At 39.1% G+C, this 19946-nt stretch overlaps 1 long non-coding RNA gene across 14 annotated transcripts in view; it reads right to left on the bottom strand.

Moving 5' to 3' along the window:
- LOC112066691 (uncharacterized) overlaps positions 1-19946 on the bottom strand; it is a 330402-nt gene that overhangs the window by 301356 nt on the left and 9100 nt on the right. For all 14 annotated transcript variants that reach the window (XR_003679301.1, XR_008617015.1, XR_008617011.1 and 11 more), the window contains 2 exons: positions 17697-17914; positions 16954-17051 (listed from right to left, as the gene is read on the bottom strand). This is a non-coding gene — a long non-coding RNA (uncharacterized lncRNA). The remainder of the gene's footprint in view (positions 1-16953; positions 17052-17696; positions 17915-19946) is intronic.

Below are 19946 nucleotides of genomic sequence, written 5' to 3'. Positions count from 1 at the left end.
CTGGGCCTGCGCGTCCGGAGCCTGTGCTCCGCAACGGGAGAGGCCGCAGCAGAGGGAGGCCCGCATACCACAAAAAAAATAAAAAAAATAAAAAAAAATAAAAAATAAATAAAATAAAATGTATATGGAAGATCAGAGCCAAAACAATTCTGAAAAATAAAAGAACAACAGGTATAATATTTACTTAACATATATTATCTTATAAAGTTAGAGTAATTAAGAGAACGTGATATTGCTATAAGGATAAACAGATCAAAAGAGCTTAATTTCAAAACCTAAAAATAGACCTCTATTTATGAATACATATAAACAATAACAAAGTATATGTATACATATATATTATATACACACACATATATATACATATATTTGAAAAGTCAACAAAGGTGGCATTTTATTTTTATTTTTATTTATTTATTTTTTTTGTGGTACGCGGGCGTCTCACTGTTGTGGCCTCTCCCGTTGCGGAGCACAGGCTCCGAACGCGCATAAATACATATATGTTATATATAAATATACATATTATATTATATATAATTTACATTATATTTACATTATATATTATGTTATAGTATATGTTATATATAATTTATATTACATATAAAAGGAAATTTACATTATAAATTTATATTATATATAAAAGGAAATTCCAGGTAGATTTAAAAACTAAATATAAAAAAAATCAAACTTCACAAATTTTAAAAAACAATATTGAGAAATACCTTTAAGACCTCAGAGTTAAAAATTTCTTAAATAAGACCCCAAAATCCAGAACTGTAAAGAAAAGTATTTCATAAATTCAATTACTTAAAATATTTAAAGACAATAATAGTGAAATGAAAAGGCTCAGAGTTTACTTCACTTAGAATTTATATAACTGACAAAGACTGAGTGTCCAGAATATATAAAGAACACCTACAAAACCAGTAAGAAAAAGACAAACAATTTTACGATTTGCTTTTCCACATTCAACATTCCACAGGCATACAACGGAGGTCTGCGGATGCTGCAGGATACACAAACACCGTGACGCCTTAGTCGGGAGAATGGTCCCTCCTGGGGGAGGAGGTGGAAAGGGGATCAGAGCGACCCACGGGATGATAATCTTGTGTGTGCTGTTTTCCTTCTTGACCTTTCTATTTCTATTTACATGGGTTTTCATGTTGTTACATGCTTCTATACCTGAATTACGCCATAATAAATAAAGACCCAACACAGTTAAAAACAGCAATAAACTGATCACGCATAGGGGAAAAGAAAAGGACCTCATAGAACTGATTCATTACCGTCCCTGTAACCATGAGCAGAGGTAAAATACTCATTATTAGCTTTTTGCAATTCTTCTTCCTGGATCACATATTAAAGAGTTAAAGTCTCCCATTCTGTATTTATATTAAAAAACTGTATTTACCAATTTCACATTATTATGTTTAAACAATAATTCTTACAGTAATCATAAATTCTTCTGCTACTGCCTATAGCTCTTTTGAGTCAAAAAAAAAAAAATGAAAGGATTTAAAGATAATAGGTAACTCAGCAGAGGAAAAAGCACTAAAGTCTTGGATGCAAAAGGCCTAGATATGACATTCAGCCATGCCTATTACTCACTGACGGGGGGCCTGCAATTTACACAACATCTGCGAACCTCCCTCCTCCATTTCTGATCTGTCGAACGGGAACACTAATTCTTCTTAGATGGAGCTGTACATATAGGAGGTGCCTGGCAAAAAGAGGATTCAAAGATTTGTTTAAGCCGGACATGGCCTTTTGGGGTAGGAGATTTGTCTTTCTCTTTGGATTCCTTGGTTAATCAATATAATCCTCCCTTCCTTCCTTCGTAAATAGTGGCCCAGGGAAGGTCCACAGCAGGAGTCATCCTTCCCAGGTACTAGCAGGAAGGGGTGCTCTACCTAAACAGAATTCTAAAATGACGATGAAGCCCACTAAAAGCCTGCCTGCTGTAGACCGCTGCCCTGCGCTGGCGATGTAAATAATGCCAACGCTAGAACACTCCTCTTCTGCTACGGCAGACCACTGCCACTGTCCTCCCGCCGGGAGGCCGCTGCTCTCTTACGCCGTCCTCTCTTTGCAGTACACAGCAGTTTACATTCTGACAGCGGTCCGCCTGCTCTGTCTCTAACTCTGAAGGAGCTGAATGTGGCTGAAGAAAAACACACAACCAAGCTAACAATTCCAGTTTTGCATTCGTGACCTCAAATCCCAAACGGGCACTAAACACTGGTGAGTATTTTGCTACACTTTCTTGGAATATTTGTTTTCTCACTCTCCAAAATCACCATATCACACCTTTTTCTTCCTTCTCAAATCTACAACACCCCGCCCCTGCCATTCCGCTCATTATCAGCTGATGACTGACTCTTACTTCAATGAGCAACTAGAAGGACTGAGATGAGAATTCCCTAATCTTTCCACCATCAAACATACCACTTCTATCTGTGAAATCTACCTTCCTGCCTCCTCTTCCAATACGTGAGGTGCTCCTGCTCCTATATGCTTCTCCACTGGTGCTTTGGATCACGTCCCCTATCACCATTCCAAGGACTTCAGGCACACAAAAACCTCCTCTCTCTCAAGTGATAATTTTAAGTAATGAAAGGATGGTCATGGATGGATGGATGGGTGAATCCATGAATGGGGAGAGAGAAAAAGAGAGAGAGAATTATGTTCCCATGATCACACCTCCTTAGAGCTACAACCCCACCTTGCTTTAGTTCCTTTCCCAGTAATAGTTTTCTAAATTGATGTCTAAAATCATTCTCTCCACTTCCTCACTTCTTAGCCTCTCAGCAATTTGATCTCACTGGACTTGGTCGCCACCATTCTGCAGAAACTATAGTAAGCAAGATCACCAAAAATCTCCATCATGTCCAAACCAACGTCGTTTCCCTGCCCTTATCTCAAACTCCCCGCCGCGCTCAGCTACTTACTGCTCCCCTCTCCTTGAGACGTTTCCTCCTCTTGCGGCAGCACACTGTCTGGTGTCCTTCCTGCCTAACCAACTGCTCGTTCTTGGCTCATTCGCATCTTCAGATACTACCTGTACACTTCCTTCTCATAAATCTCTATCTCCAGCTCCAACCTCTCCCCTGAACTCTGTCTAAAAGGCATTTATTTCCATTTTAACATGTCCAGAACGGAACTCTTGATGTTCCCCCATATATGTTCATCTACCATGTTCACATTATTAGCAAATGACACTACAGCCCACCTAGTTACTCAAGCCAGAAACCTAATAGTTACTTGTTATTCTTTTTTCTCACACCCCAAATTACCTCATATCATATCAACAGTCATAACTCTGAAATATATCCTAACTCTAACCATTTCATTCTGTGAAATAAAATTCATATTTTATGGCAAGACAAGAAAAATTTAAATGTAAAAAATCTTCTCTGCCCCTTGGCCTCCTCTCTCCCCCCACTGTGTGTCGTGTATCTGCATTATGCATCAACCATACCTCCACCATCGGCAGGAATACCTGGTCAACCGTAAAGAGCAACATTCTCCTAGCATCAACAAGACAACTCCTTAAGAGGTAACGTTCCTTCTTGATCTTGTAAGGGGTCACATGACCCACCAGGATGACGCTTAGATCTGGATTACGTGAAATGTCAATAATATGTTATTTGATGTACAGCTCTCAGTCTCAAAAACAAACAACCAACCCCATATAACTGTGACTGGACTTCTAACCCACAGTTTTCAGAGCTTTCTGAGATGCTCTTCCTGGGCTATAATCCTCAAATTTGGCTTGAATAAAATTTTCCATTTCTTTCTTAGATCGACTGATTAATTTTTTGATGACAATTCCATTCTTTATCATCTAAGCCACCTTCACCTGGGCTACTAAACTCTCCTGCTTGCCCACACATCATTCTTGCACCAAAAATTCTATATTCCATTAAAAAAAAGCATAGACTTTTAAAGTGTGTATCAGATCACATTGCTCCCCTGGTGAAAGCTCTCCAAGGACTTTCCATTACACCTAAAATATAATCCAAAACCCTCACTGTGGCCTAGAAGCTCCCACACCGTCTCGTTCGTCTCTACCTACGCGATCTTACCTTGTGAGGCCCTCCCCGTCGCTCAGTACACTTCGGCACCTTCTTCTTCTGGATGCGATCAAGACCCTTCTCCTTAGAATAAGTTCACATCCCTGTTCGCCTGGGTGGTCCAGGTTTGCACCTGTTATCCTGATGTCCTACCCACTTTTGTATTGGTCCCAGACTTATCTTTTACTTTAATACCAAGGCTTATTAATTGTTACATTAAAATAAGCCAGGATGAATTTGGTAGATCCTCATTTTGTACTTCTAGTTACTACCCTGGTCTTGCCTAATAGTATGTGAGACACGCGCAGTGAACTCAGTTCTCACTTTAACTGGTTAAATCTGAAAGGTGACCTCAGTGAGGATCCTGCTTCCCAGACCCTTTCCAATGGAAAAGGACCAAACAAGCTTCCTAAAACAAAGTGCGCTGGGACAAGAGGCTAGGGAGAGCCAGCTCTTCCAGTTTTTGGTGGTGTGGGAGACGTAGTAAATGTCTCTGCCTCTGGTGTCTGAACACCAGCAAGAGACAAATCTCCACCCCAAAAGGCTAATTCTGGTACTAGCCAACGGGGCGTGACCTTGGGTAATAGCCTGTGGACTACTGGACTTGCTTGTCTGGGTGTTGGAGTCTCAATTAGCAGTGTTTGGGGGTTCCCATTTTGTGGGAAGCTAGTAAGAGACGTCTGACCCTGAGCACAGATTATGGCTGATGACCTGAAAAACCGCTGTGCAGACAGGCAGCAGCTGCAGTGAAAGGGCACTTGCTCTGGTCTGCCCAGACTGCCTGGATTTTGGAAGGGACACCCAGAGCAGCAACATCTGCAACAGCAGCTCAGGACGATGCCGTTCAGCATACTCTCCCAACTTCAGGAGGCAGAAACTTGGGACAACTTCATTGGACTAAGCAACCCTGGGGACCCACAGGGATATCTGGAGATGAGAAAAAAAAAAAAGATGGGCTGCCACAGATTGTGAAATAGAGATTTAGAGTCATCTACATCTTCTGGTAAATAGTAGGAACATTTTTTTGAACTCTACTCTGGGTCATTTAACTCTCTTCTGGGTCTCCAAAACGCATAATAAATCTGAACAAACTCACTGCTTGCAGGATAACTCCTACAAAGCCCTTGATGCCTTGTCCATGCTGGGTAAACAGTAGCTAGTATCACTGATTACCTAAGCAGTACCCAGATAATGTAAGGCTCCTAAAAGTTTCCAAGAAGTTATAGACCCTGATTTACACACCCTTAGAGTTTATACTCTACTTTGGTTATAACGGAATACATACGAATTTCAATGACAACAAAAGTCAAAATGAAAGTAAGCTCAAAGTAAATAGTCCAACAATAAATGCTGCAGGCGTTCAAAGAAAGGGCATTATTTTGAGCTGGGTAATATCTTTTTATATATAAATGACTGAGTCCATGATGGCAACAGGCTATACAAATCTCGGTCAACAAAAAGTAATACTAACAACACATCCCAAAAAGAAGGTTGTAAGTACTGAGAACAAGTTGAATATTTTCATTTATTTTCTTTTCCTCTAAAAATAAATAATTTACTGTTGGAAGGTCAATTAAGGTACATACTGAAACACGGTAGGAACTCAGAAAAAGAATAACATGGCCACCCATGCAGTGCTCACAATGCTATATGTACCTCAGTAAACTTCTTTAGCACTCAACCACACAGGACCAGAAACTATATCACCAATGTCTCAGAGTAATAAAACTCAGGGATGCTAATTTATACAAACCAGGCCCACACAGATTAATTGCCAACGGACCCTTCACACAGAGGAATGCAACTGTCATTTGGTCTAAATAGTGCACTTTTGGACACATGCTTCATGGAAACAAAATTTTCAGATGAGCTTGGTGAGGATGGACTCAGAATGGCAATAGGGCAGTTAATTTTATGACTGCATTATTCTATGACATTAGAGCTAACGGACTTACGGGTCCATCCTCTTAATAAGGAAGGAGTCACCAAATAGCCCCATACTTCATGTTGAACGCCTAGAACGTGGTCTGGCTCCCAGCAGGCATTTAGTAAATATTTGCTAAATGAATGAATGAATGAAAGTTCCCCTGTGCTTGGATAATTATTGCCAAACTTTGTCTTTCTGTTTTTCTACCATTTTTCCTGAAATGTTCTCAACTGCATTATTCCAATCAACACATTTTTTGAATAACATATTAATACCTTCAATCCTTTATAGTCAAGATTCACTAGCTGGAAAGTCGGTTGTCCTATTAAAACAGGGTTTTTCAACCTCAGCGCTATTGACACCTTTGCCCAGATCATTCTCTGCTGTAAAGGGCCGTCCTGTGCACTGCAGACAGTTCAGCAGCATGGCTCGCCTCTCCCCACCAGGCCAGTAGCGCAGGCATGCACACGCGTGCGCGCACACACACACACATACACACTGTCTCTCCCGCGTTTCCCATTAATATTTACTTCTGCAATGCATGATGATGCTTTATTTCATGGTTTTGGGGTAGTTCAATGCGACAGGACTAAGGAAAAGAGGATTGGCTTGGGGTGGAGTGAGGCAGGGTGGAAGGAGTTTGAGAGGAAGGAACAGGTGCTAAGAACAGCTAAGTCAATCAGAAATGTCCGCAGGCATTGTCAAATATCCCCTGGGGACAAAATCAACCAGTTCTTTAAAGTGACATCTCTGCTCTTATCTATTAAGTACTAATTTCAGAATGTAACAGTTAGAGACTTCGTCACTGAGTCCTTAGTCTTCATTGCTGTCTCTCCTAAATGTCACCCTTCCCCGCCCAGGTATTGCCCAGGCCACCAGACCATTACATAGATACACCACCTACAGCAGTGATTTCAAGGGAGACGGGAAAGAAAATAACCCGGAAGGAAATTAGGTCCCTCACTTCCACCTACCGCATCCAAATACAGTAGCCCTCCATATCCGAGGGTTCCATATGCACAGATTCAACCAATCATGGACTGAAAATATTCAGGGGAAAAAAAAAATCCCAGAAAGTTCCAAAAAGCAAACCTTGAATTTGCCAGGGTCAGCAACTATTTATATAACGATTACATTGTATTAGGCATTATAAGAAATCTAGGGGCTTCCCTGGTGGCGCAGTGGTTGCGCGTCCGCCTGCCGATGCAGGGGAACCGGGTTCGCGCCCCGGTCCGGGAGGATCCCACGTGCCGCGGAGCGGCTGGGCCCGTGAGCCATGGCCGCTGAGCCTGCGCGTCCGGAGCCTGTGCTCCGCAACGGGAGAGGCCGCAACAGAGGGAGGCCCGCATACCGCAAAAAAAAAAAAAAAAAAAAAAAAGAAATCTAGAGATGATTTAAAGTACATAGGAGGGTGTGCACAGGTTATATGCAAATACTGCACCATTTCATATAGAGACCTTGAGCATCTTCGAACTTTGGTATGGGGGGTGGGGGGAGATACGTGAAACCAGTCGCCCCCCTACCGTGCAGATATGAGAGACCACTGTAATGCCAAGGGTCCTCAGAGATACAGTGAATGTGGGTCCTATTTTATCAGTTGAGTCTTATCAACACACTTTGTCAGGTTTCATGCAGCACAAAAGAAAAGGAAAGAGGAATCAAGTCCCCCCCAAAAGATGAAGAAGTTTGACTACAATGACCATCCTCCCAACAAAGACTGATTTGATTTTAACAGGTTTTCTTTAAAATCCAAACGCTTCTGGCCTACCTATTCTAATAAAGTTACTGGAAAGAAGGAAAAACACTAAAGAATTTTGCAAAGTCAGAATTCTTGACTCATTAATCCTAAAAACAAATTTATGAAACAAATATAAGCAACATATTATGACATTTTACAACTTAAAAAGCCTACTAACTTACATAATCATATTTTACAAATATAAACTAATATAGCACATCAAATACATAAGGCAGAAATTAATACATATGCCAAATACCATCTGAGGTAAAGATTATTTTATAATTGAGAGAACAGGGACCCAGACTAAACCAAAGTTATATATAACAGAATCAGGATGATGCAAACCTTGTGTTTTTTCCCCAACCCTACAGCACCTCCCTTGTGAGTGTAGGGGAGCAAAACCTGCCACCTCAAAATGTCTCTCTGGCATGCGGATTATTTTGAACTGAAAACAATCAAGGTCCAAAAGACTCAGGAAGAAACTCTGACCTTCCCCATAGTTGCCTAAAAAACATTTAGATAGAGGAGGGCCTATTCCAGGAAGGGAGCTATCCCCCGTATCCCCGTATATAGTAGGAACTAGTACAGCAGGAACTATAGTAGGAACTAGGTGTGTAGACAGGGAGGAACCTAGCAAATTCCTCTCCGTGTCCCATGTCTCTTCCTGGCTCACCAAACATTTGTTTTTCCATCTCCATGTGCACTGCCTTCCTCCCCTTTAAGTTCCAAACCACGACCCCCAACATCCTCTTTTGTCTTTAGCTGAAGATGGTATTTAAGGGTGAGGGTTTCAGCCATTTGAGGAGTTATTCAGTTTTTTGGGGTCTCTTCCATTGTACATATGTTATTAAAATTTTGTTTGATTTTCTCCTGTTAATGTGTCTCATGTCACTTTCTTAAACCAGCCAGAACCTAGAAGGGTAGAGAAAAATTTCTTCCTGCCCGACATGAATATCTCATTATTCTTTCTTTGATTTCATAAAAACCTTAATAACTATTGTAACTTCTACGCATGCCTAAATTGTTGATACAGCAAATATCGCTTTATCTAAAATATTTTAAAACACTATACAAATTTAAACATAAACATTCTCAGTGATTTCAATTGGTTAAATTAAACTTTGTCTGGGACTTCCCTGGCAGGCCAGTGATTAGGACTCTGCGCTTCCACCGCAGGGGGCAATGGTTTGATCCCTAGTCGGGGAACTCAGATCCCACAAGCTGTGTGGTGCGGCAAAAAAAAGTTTTTAAATAAAAAAATTAAACTTTAATTTAAGATTTTGATGGCCTTAAAAATATAAGATAATAATGTACAAGAGTGAAAAAAAAATTGAACACTTAGCCAGAAATTCTATTTAGTCATATGCTGGGATGATTCAGCTACATAAAGTTAGTTAAATCAAACATATGACCAAAACCTAATAAATATTTTTATAAAATAAATATATATAAGATGTTAGTATATTTTAGCCATGTTTGGTCCTATTCAGGGGAATGGAATGTTTTTCTGTGTGTGTTTTTCTTGACAAAATAGGAACTTTACTCTCACAGAAGCTCTGGGAGACTGATGGTCTCCTCTCCCTGGCTATAGATCAGGTCTCAGAAAGTCATGGATATTTTTCTGTTTTAAAGTCAGACATGGCATTTCAACAGCTTTTTATTATACCTTAGAACCAGAAACAACTGCCTTCGGAGAGACATTTTTTCCTTCATCCCGAGTCTTCTCTTAATTTGTCCTCAAATGACCAGGCAGGAAAATCAGAAAAGTTTAACGTGCCAAGAGTCACAAAAACACCGTGCTGATAAGCACTGGGGGCAAGGGCATGTCTACAGAGAGCTCTGATCTACTTCAGGAGCTCCTAGAAGAGGCTCCTAAGCTGAATTTTTCAGTTCAATAAATTTGGTTTAAACATGAAGTGGATAACAGGATAACATCAGTCCAACCTTCAGGACTTTCCCACTTCAAATAATTACCTACAACAAAACCACAGGTTACTTACACTTATCACTAGTAACCACCCTTTCTGCAGAAACAACTCTTTCCTACATACTTAAATAAAGAATAATAAAGGGCAACATTCAGAAATGTAAAGACTCACAACAATTTTGATCATTGTTCTTTGCCTAGCACCCACAGAAAAACCCTTAAGCCTAAACTGTGGTTACAAGTTAAGTATACCATTAATTTTGAGCAGAAGAAACTATTAGCATATGATCAGCTGTCAATCACCCCAAGACTTAAGTCTCTCCCGGCTGGAGTTGTCTTGTTTTGTTTCTGACTTATTGTTTTAAGTAAATGCTTAGGACCACATATTATTTTTCGCAAAGAGAAAAGTACAAAAACTGTACTGACCTATATGATTTATCATGGTTAACAAACCAATTTTAAAAAAGAAAAATAATTGCAACAAAACATATTGCTGATTTTGGTATTAGGGTGATGGTGGCCTCATAGAATGAGTTCAGAAGTGTTCCTTCCTCTGCAATTTTTTGGAATAGTTTCAGAAGGACAGGTGTTAACTCTTCTCTAAATGTTTGGTAGAATTCACCTGTAAAGCCATCTGGTCCTGTACTTTTGTTTGTTGGGAGTTTTAAAATTACTGATTCAATTTCGGTAGTTAATTGGTCTGTTTGCATTTTCCATTTTTTCCTGGCTCAGTCCTGGGAGACTGTACCTTTCTAAGACTTTATCCATTTCTTGTAGGTTGTCCATTTTATTGGTGCATAGTTGCTCATAGTAGTCTCTTATGATGCTTTATATCCTATAACTTCTCCTTTTTCATTTCTGATTTTATTGATTTGGGCCCTCTCTCTTTTTTTCTTGATGAGTCTGGCTAAAGATTTATCAATTTTGTTTATCTTTTCAAAGAACCAGCTTTTAGTTTCATGGATCTTTTCAACTGTTTTTTTTAGATACCACTGTTTGCAGACAACATGATACCATACACAGAAAATCCTAAAGAAGCTACCAGAAAACTACTAGAGCTCATCAATGAATTCAGTAGAGTTGCAGGATACAAAATTAATACACAGAAATCTGTCACATTTCCATACACTAACAACGAAACAGCAGAAAGAGAAATTAAGGAAACAATCCCATTTACCAATGCATCAAAAAGAATAAAATACCTAGGAATAAACCTACTTGAGACAAAAGACCTGTACTCCAACAAACTATAAGATGCTGATGAAAGAAACTGAAGACCACACAAACAGATGGAAAGATATACTGTGTTCTTGGATGGGAAGAATCAATATTGTTAAAATGACCATTCTACACAAGGCAATCTACAGATTCAATGCAATCCCTATCAAATTACCAATGGCATTTTTCACAGAACTAGAACGAAATTTTTTTTAATTTCTACAGAAACACAAAAGACCCCGAATAGCCAAAGCAATCTTGAGAAAGAAAAACAGAGCTGGAAGAATCAGGCTCCCTGACTTCAGACTATACTACAAAGCTACAGTAATCAAGACAGTATGGTCCTGGCACAAAAACAGACATATAGATCAATGGAACAGGATAGAAAGCCCAGAAATAAACCCACACACTTAACAGTCAATTAATCTATGACAAAGGAGGCAAGAACATATAATGGAGAAAAGACAGTCTCTTCAATAAGTGGTGCTGGGAAAACTAGACAGCTATATGTAGAAGAATGAAATTAGAACATTCTCTAACACATATACAAAAATAAACTCAAAATAGATTAAAGACCTAAATGTAAGACCAGATTACCATAAAACTCCTCAAGGAAAACATAGGCAGAACACTTTGACATAAATCACAGCAATGTTTTTTGGATCTGTCTCCTTGAGTAATGGAAATAAAAACAAAAATAAACAAATGGAGCCTAATTAAACTTAAAAGCTTTTGCACAGCAAAGGAAAAACCATAAACAAAATGAAAAGCCAACCTACTGAATGGGAGAAAATATTTGCAAACAAGTCAATGGACAAGGGATTTATTTCCCAAATATACAAACTGCTCATACAGCTCAATATCCAAAAAACAAACAACCCCCCCAAAAAAAAGGGGCAGAAGATCTAAATAGACATTTCTCCAAAGAAGACACACTGACGGCCAACAGGCACATGAAAAAAAATGCTCAACATTACTAGTTACTAGAGAAATGAAAATCAAAACTACAGTGAGGTATGACCTCACACAGGTCAGAATAGCCAGCATCAAAATGTCTACAAATAATAAATGCTAGAGAGGGACTTCCCTAGCAGTCCAGTGGTTAAGACCCCAGGCTTCCACTGCAGGGGGTGTGGGTTTTATCCCTGGTCAGGGAACTAAGATCCTTCATGCCACACAGTGCAGCCAAAAAAAAGAAAAAAAAGGAAAAAAAAAAAAAAGCTAGAGACGGTGTGGAGAAAAAGGAACCTTCCTACACTGTTGGTGGGAATGTAAATTGGTACCGCCACTACAGAGAAGTATGGAGGTTCCTTAAAAAACTAAAAATAGAGCTACCACATGATCCAGCAATCCCACTCCTGGGCATATATCTGCAGAAAACTGTAATTCAAAAAGATACATGCACCCCAATGTTCTTAGCAGCACTATTTACAATAGCCAAGACATGGAAGCAACCCAAATGTCCATCAACAGATAAATGGATAAAGAAGGTATTTACATACACACACACACACACACACACACACACACACACACACACACACACACACAATGGAATATTACTCAGCCATAAAAAATAATGAAATAATACCATCTGCAGCAACATGGATGGACCTAGAGATCATACTAAGTGAAGTAAGCCAGACAATGAAAGACAAGTATCATATGATATTGCTTACGTATGGAATCTAAAAATAAGATACAAATGAACTTATTTATAAAAGAGAAACAGACACAGAAAACAAACTTGTGGTTACCAAAAGGGAAAGGGGTGGGGGGAGGGATAAATTAGGAGTTTCGGGTTAATATATAAACACTACTATATACAAAATAGATAACCAACAAGGGCCTACTGTATAGCACAGGGAACTATATTCAATATCTTGTAATAACCTATAAGGGAAACTAATCTGAAAAAGAATATATATACACACACGTATAACTGAATCACTTTGCTGTACACCTGAAACTAACACAACATTGGAAATCAACTATACCTCAATAAAAAACCAAAAAGAAACAAACAAAAAAATATTGATGAAAAAAATCAGTTAAGATTTTAAAAGCTGCCCTGGGTAAAAAGCGTAATTAGTCTGGGTAACTCCAATTTTGTTAATTCTTTTAGTAATTGTCAGATTATGGACACATGATTATTCCACTTAATTTGCCAAGTGATCTTCCCAGTGTGCATCTACAGCGTTTGAGTTTTCTATAATTTCTTCCTTTATAAAATAGAGATGATATTGTTCCTTCCTTATTCTCTGTTTTCATTTGGGGGAGTAGGAAAAGCACTGAACCAGGATTCTAGTACTGGAGTGTCACTTACTAATATGTGACATCAGACTAAACTCAGTATCCTCATCTTTAAAACATGTTATTTCCCATTTCTGCTGCATATAGTTAAAAATGATATATGATCCAGCAATCCCACTCCTGAGCATATATCTGGAAAAAACTATAACTCAAAAAGATACACGCACTCCAATGTTTATATAATTATACTTATAAATAACCATGAAATGAGATACTGCACATAAAAATAATCTTGAATTGTAATATCCTATATAAAACTAAGATGCTATTAGCAGGACTTTACAGTGAAAGCCAAAGACACTATTTGGGCCTACGAACAGTCACAGCTCCATCATTTATAAATCTTAGATGACCCTCAGTTTTTAAGGACTCCAAGTATTTATGTTTCCCTAACCCCATTAGCATGTATCAGTCAAAAATCACTGACATCATGTTCCAGAAGCCTAATTCTTATTCCATGAAAGCCTGACAGACCTGAAAGGGATAAAAATCTAGCCTACGTTAATGCCTACACTCAATTATATAATAGTGCACATACCAAAGATTTCCAAAATGTATTTCAGAACAGCAAAACTGGTTCTCAAGTAGCAAAATTAACACCAGCCTTGTCGATTTCCTCTTCTCTAATTGTTAACTGGCCACACTCCCGGAAGGTCTTTTACCAGTGACCTTCCTATTGACATCGACTTTATGACATTCTGCATCTTTTGCAAATTTTGCCCTTAGGCTTTGCATTACATGTGCATTGTATGTTAGTGATTGTTAATTACCAAGACTACTATGAAGTGGGAAGAGGGTTTTGAGAGTAAAATGCATTGGTTTTCAACTCATTAGTGGATGTTTTCCTATTCTGATGGCCTTAGCATCCCGGTGCGCTCAGTGTGGAGACTATAGTAATGAATAGTCAGATAACAAGGACACCCGATTCCTACCTCAAAAGGTTGTTCTGAGAATAAAGGTGAAATTCTGCTTGGCATACAGTAAGCCTCAATAAATGTTGCTGACTGGTATTTTTAAAGACAGAAGGCAGTAAGCAGAAGCCATTAGGCAGACACAAGGAGAGACAAAAGTAGTAACCAATTATGGAATAGGAAGACACCTACAAAGGGAAGCAAGGAGAGGAGTGCTGAGTCACAAGCATGACAGACATGTAGAATCACCCTTGGCTCCCAGAGCTGGGCCAGATTTTGAGCACTGCAGCCTTGCTCAGAGTTTCCCGGCTCTCCCTTCAGACTGCGTGTACACAGTGACAATACACTGCTATCACTTGGGGTAACTGAGGATGCCTCAACCGCGAAATAACCAAACACACCAATGGGATCTCTTTGTTAAATTTTAGTCAACCAGACTTGCTTCTGGGGGAGACACTGACAAAAGAAACATTCCTTTCACTGAATGAAAGAGCCCCTTTCTTTTCTGATTTAACTGTCTCTTAACTGTTCTCTTCCTTCACTTTCAATAGATCCCAAAGGATACTTTCTCCACCTTCATGGGAAACACACGCGCACACACACACACACACACACACACACACACACACACAGAGTTTCTTGGTAATATATTAAGTGTGTACAGCACTCCACAATTTACAAAGCATTTTATTTCACATCCACGAGAGGAGAGTATAAAAATAACAAACTCTGGGAATGGAATATAGGGATTTTCATTTTTAATGAGATCCCTAGATGACTAGCCAATCCTTTTATTTCACGTTTTTTCACTCACTAAGTGAAAATCAAATTCCAGTTTTACCTTCCTAGGACTATCTGCACGTCACCTGAACTGAAGTTGTGGGTGTTTAAACACTCTTGAATCACACACATATAAACAGTCTCTTGCTTTATTACATAAATTACTAAGAATAACATTCATGGGTTTTCTGTTAATTAACTAATTCATTATTTCATTCAACAATTATATTGAGCATGCAATTACCACGTGCCCAGCAATGTATTCAAGGCTGGATTTCACCAGCTCCACTTTCACGGTCGACCTTTTACAGACCATAATTACACAGCCAGGGTACCCACGAGGAGACCTCCTGACGACAACCCAGACTGAGCTCCCCATAGAAACATCAGTTCTACAGTGGAACAATTACAGGCTGGGCATTCAAAGCCTGGCCCTGCCGGACTTGCTTGCTATTTAGTTGGGGCAGCTTCTTCACGTCTCCAAACATCTGTAAGACGGAGATAATAGCACCTACCTCACAAACGTGGAAGGATAAGAGAATGATAATAATATAGAGTGCCTGGTCAGTGTCTGGCACATATAATAGGTGTCCAATAAACAAAACCTACTGCCTTTATTACGAAAGGGCCAGACTTTTTTCTAAGGAAGATTCTTGAAAACCCCATTCTCATGTATTATTTTTATTATTATTATTATTTTTACAGCAGGTTCTTATTAGTCATCAATTTTATACACATCAGTGTATACATGTCAATCCCAATTGCCCAATTCATCACACCCCCACCCCCCCGCCGCTTTCCCCCCTTGGTGACCATACCTTTGTTCTCTACATCTGTGTCTCTATTTCTGCCCTGCAAACCGGTTCATCGGTACCATTTTTCTAAGCTCCACATATATGCGTTAATATACGATATTTGTTTTTCTCTTTCTGACTTACTTCATCTCATGCATTATTAACGTTCTCATTTTTCAAATGGAGAAAAATTAAGCTCAGGGAAGTTAAATCCTTCATTCATGTATCAAGTGTGGTCAGCCCTTACTGTGTCCAGACAAGGGCTGTTCTCTGCAGATACAGGGACGCAAAGGACAGAGTCTCCGGCCGCAAGCACCACTGTCTCACAGAGGAAACGCAGGAGAAGCGAACCGCCCCAGAAGAGGGAAGCACGGGGCCGTGGCAGCACACAAGTGAGCTCGCTCAGGACGTGGGGGCCTCGAGGAGGCTCCCCAGAGGGGGTGTCCCAGCCGAGTCATGAGGGAAGCAACATGACAAAAGCAGATACCCACTAGCAGCCTGGCTTGAATGAAACCGAGTCCCTGTCTCCAAGACCCGTGAGTGTCCCACTATTCCACAGCTCCTGTGATTAGATTCAATTAACAAGGATTTTCTTAGCGCTTGCTTTATGGAAATGTCTGTACTAGATGGCAACAAAGGTGAATCATTACAGTTCTTTTCTCTTGATAAGACAGACATACAGATAACAAACTCAACCAATACCAAATATAAGTTTGACCTTCGAAAGCAGGTGGTGGACTTTGTGCTTGAGCTTTCAACTAGTTCTCCGACTCCTGGTGTGGGTGCTAGTGATTCCTCCCACGCCCTGGGGACGCCCCCCCTGTGAACTGCCCCAGGCAGCAAAGCCGGGCGGATATTATTCACCACCTCATCTGGGAATTACGATATAAATTCTTCAATTTCTGCAGAGGAGCTTCTTTTATCACTTGTAGGTGCCATGAATTCTATATTTCACTGTGCACAGTGTTTCTGCTTACTTGAAACTGTTTACAGTGGAAATAGATAAAATATTTTATTTAAGGTATCTACATCTTTATAACTGAATTTTTTCTTTACTTTTCTTTTGAGTGCTTTCTTCAGCAGATTTGGGGACCAGAATTATGCCTGCCTCAAAAAAATTACTGGGGAAACTTCCTGTCATTCTGTGCTTTGGAGCGATATAGGAATTATCAGACCCTTAGCAGTTTTATTCAGCTCATCTGAAAAATCCGTTGAACCCTGAAGGCACTACTCACTAACAGCAGTGCTCCCCATTCAGTACAGACTCACCTTCACACGCCTTCTCAACACTGCACTCAAATAACCACTGAGTGACAAACATGGATGGGTTCATTTATCTTCAGTCTTTCTTCTACTATATGTGGAATCTAAAAAATAAAACAAACGAATGAATATAACAAAACAGAAACAGACTCACAGATACAGAGAACAAACTGGTTACCAATGGGGAGAGGGAAGAGGAATGGGGCAAGACAGGTGAAGGGGATTAAGAGGTACAAACTACTAGGTATAAAATTAGATACAAGGATGTAATGTGCACCACAGGGAATACAGCCAATATTTCATAATAACTTCATATGAGTATTATCTATAAAAATACTGAATCACTATGTTGTATACCTGAAACTAATGTAAAAGTTGATTGTAAATCAACTATACTTCAAATTTAAAAGAAATTAAGACAAGTTATTTTCTGTGTATGGCTTTGACCACATTCCACAGCTTTTCGTAGATGACTGCCCCATTTTAATAATTTCTAAATAGCCTTTGACTTTTATTTTTATTTCCTCCTTGGCCTATGAGCTCTTCATCTTGTACACTCTCCATATAAAACAAAACCCAGGGAAACACAGCATGTGGATCACTGGTATACCTTCTAAAATAATGTAATATCCCCCTCACCCATGACCCCTATAGCACACCCTTGTTCAAACCTGTTGCTCCAAAAAGGAAACTTTTTCAGGTTACATTGAGGACGCTGTCCACTTACTTCTCAAGAGGCACCAACTTACCTATTCAAGTCTGATAGGTTTTTGCTTCCATCTGGTCCTCTCTGTTTCACATATTCCCCAAGTTCCATATTTCTTATACGTCAATGGTACATTTTCCTCTTTTACAGCAGTCCTACAAAGTTTCCTCTTTTCTTTTCTTCTCTCTCTTTTTAATTTCTTCCCATTTCAGTGGATTGTGGGGAAGAAGAGGAGGTAATTGCACAGGCTCAAGACAAGACCTCAAAGCAGAAATCCAGAAAATTTTGTGAACTCTTTGAAGTGCTACCCAATTGATCATACTCTTAATAAGGCTTTCTTGTTTATTCTCCTCTTCCTGAACCTAAGAAAATTATCTAAACTGATAATTGTACATATTATATACTATAATGTTATAATAAATTGAACATTACAATCCAAATAATGCAATACTGCTTATATACAAACAGAAATTCAGAGTTTAAAAGCAGTGAAAGTATAAAGGAAATTATTTTCTATCATTATGAAAGTTTTAAAACCATTAGGTAATGTTCTGTTTTCTAAAATCTACAATGCATTAGGCCTCAGTCCATTTGTCTGACAGAAGCAAAAAAGAGGCAACCTATTACATAATGGTCCAAACTGGAAATTCCTAAAAACAAGAAACAAGCTACTTTTATATTAGATCTAATTTACTATTAAATTGTCTAACTAGACAAATATACACACACACACACACATACACATCTATATGGCTTCATTCAAATATATATGGTAAGAGACAATGAAAGGAAAACAAATGATAATACCATGTGACCTTTTTAATCCTGTGGGGTTATTTTTTTAAACATTTTTATTACAGGAAATGTGAGATTTTTCACACGTTCATAATGTTTTAAATAAATAGCCTCTAAACCTGTAAACCTATTTACAATAGGTAAAAGTCAGATTTTTAAGAAAACCAACAAATAGATTATTTCATAAATTGCACACAGAAAAAATACCAACAGAAAGAACAGAAAACTTCCAAACACTGCAAAGTTCAATGTTAGCATGGGAAGTTTATAAGGTTACAACAGGAATTGAATTACAGATATGGAGAACATATGAACCTCTGGCACAAGTCACACTGGTAACAGATGTCAAACGCCCTGGAAAAGTTACCATGCATGCATTCATTCACTCATTCACTCATTCATATGTCCACCCATCCATTCCCTCAGCAAATATTTACTGAGGTTTCTCTATGTTCCAGGATATAATAATTTTTAAAAAGAAGGAGAAGAAGAAGGAGGGGGAGGGAGAGAGAAGGGGGAGGAGAAAGAGAAATTGTCTAGTGAGGAATAGTGACAAGAAACCAGGCAATTACAATTCATTGTGGTAAATAAATTAACAGGTGCTATGACAGCACTTAAGAGGAGCACCTTGTCCAGATATGTCAGCGGAGGGAAGAAAAGCGTGTAGGTGGTGTACACAAAGAAAGTTCATTAAGCGATACCTGGAAGAGTATGAATCATACAGAAGGAAGGAAAGAATGGAAAAAGGTCCAAGTAGAGAGAAGAGCATGAGCAAATGGCTGAAGGAAAGAGGAAGCACAGCACATGGAAGGAACTACAGAACACTCAGCAGGCAGGGGCACAGAGAGCAAGGCAGCAGTGAGGGAAGATCATGTAATAAATGTAAGGCTTTCAGGGGCCAGACAGAAAGGATCTCGTAGGACAATTTAAGGAATCTGGAACTTATCTTAAGGGTAATGACAAGCCATTCGCGGTTTTAATCAGACAAGCAATAACGACCAGACAAGTGTTTTAGTAGAATCACGCTGCCTGAAAACAGATCATTCATTAGAGAGGATCAATTAGCAGGTGAGAGATCAATTAGAAGTTTTGCCTGGATCCATAAGAGAGATGAAGAGATAATCAGGAAAGTGGAAATGGAGTAAAGAGAAGTCTGTAGTCTCAAGATACATTTAAGAAGTAAAATTAATAGGCAGGATAAACTTGATATGAGACTGGGAGAGGGTGGAACTCAAAGATAAACTCAATTTGTCTTTGGTAACTGAGATAGAGAACAAAGGCAAAGAAACAGGTTTAGGTGCAAAGATGGGAACTGCTGTTTTCAACAAGTTCACTTGAACCGCCTATGAGTCACCTAGGTGAATCAAGCTAATGGACAATTAGCTAAAAAGGTCTGAGACGAGGACAGAGACGAGCATAGACATTCATCAGCACACAGACCACAGCTGAGTTTATGGGAGTGACTGCAAAGCATGATGTGCAGAGCAAAAACAGAAGA

The sequence above is a fragment of the Physeter macrocephalus genome, chromosome 4 (genome assembly GCF_002837175.3).
Source record: "Physeter macrocephalus isolate SW-GA chromosome 4, ASM283717v5, whole genome shotgun sequence".
Taxonomy (NCBI): domain Eukaryota; kingdom Metazoa; phylum Chordata; class Mammalia; order Artiodactyla; family Physeteridae; genus Physeter; species Physeter macrocephalus.
The sequence above is the reverse complement of the archived record's forward strand: the minus strand, read 5'-3'. Positions and strand labels throughout refer to the sequence as shown.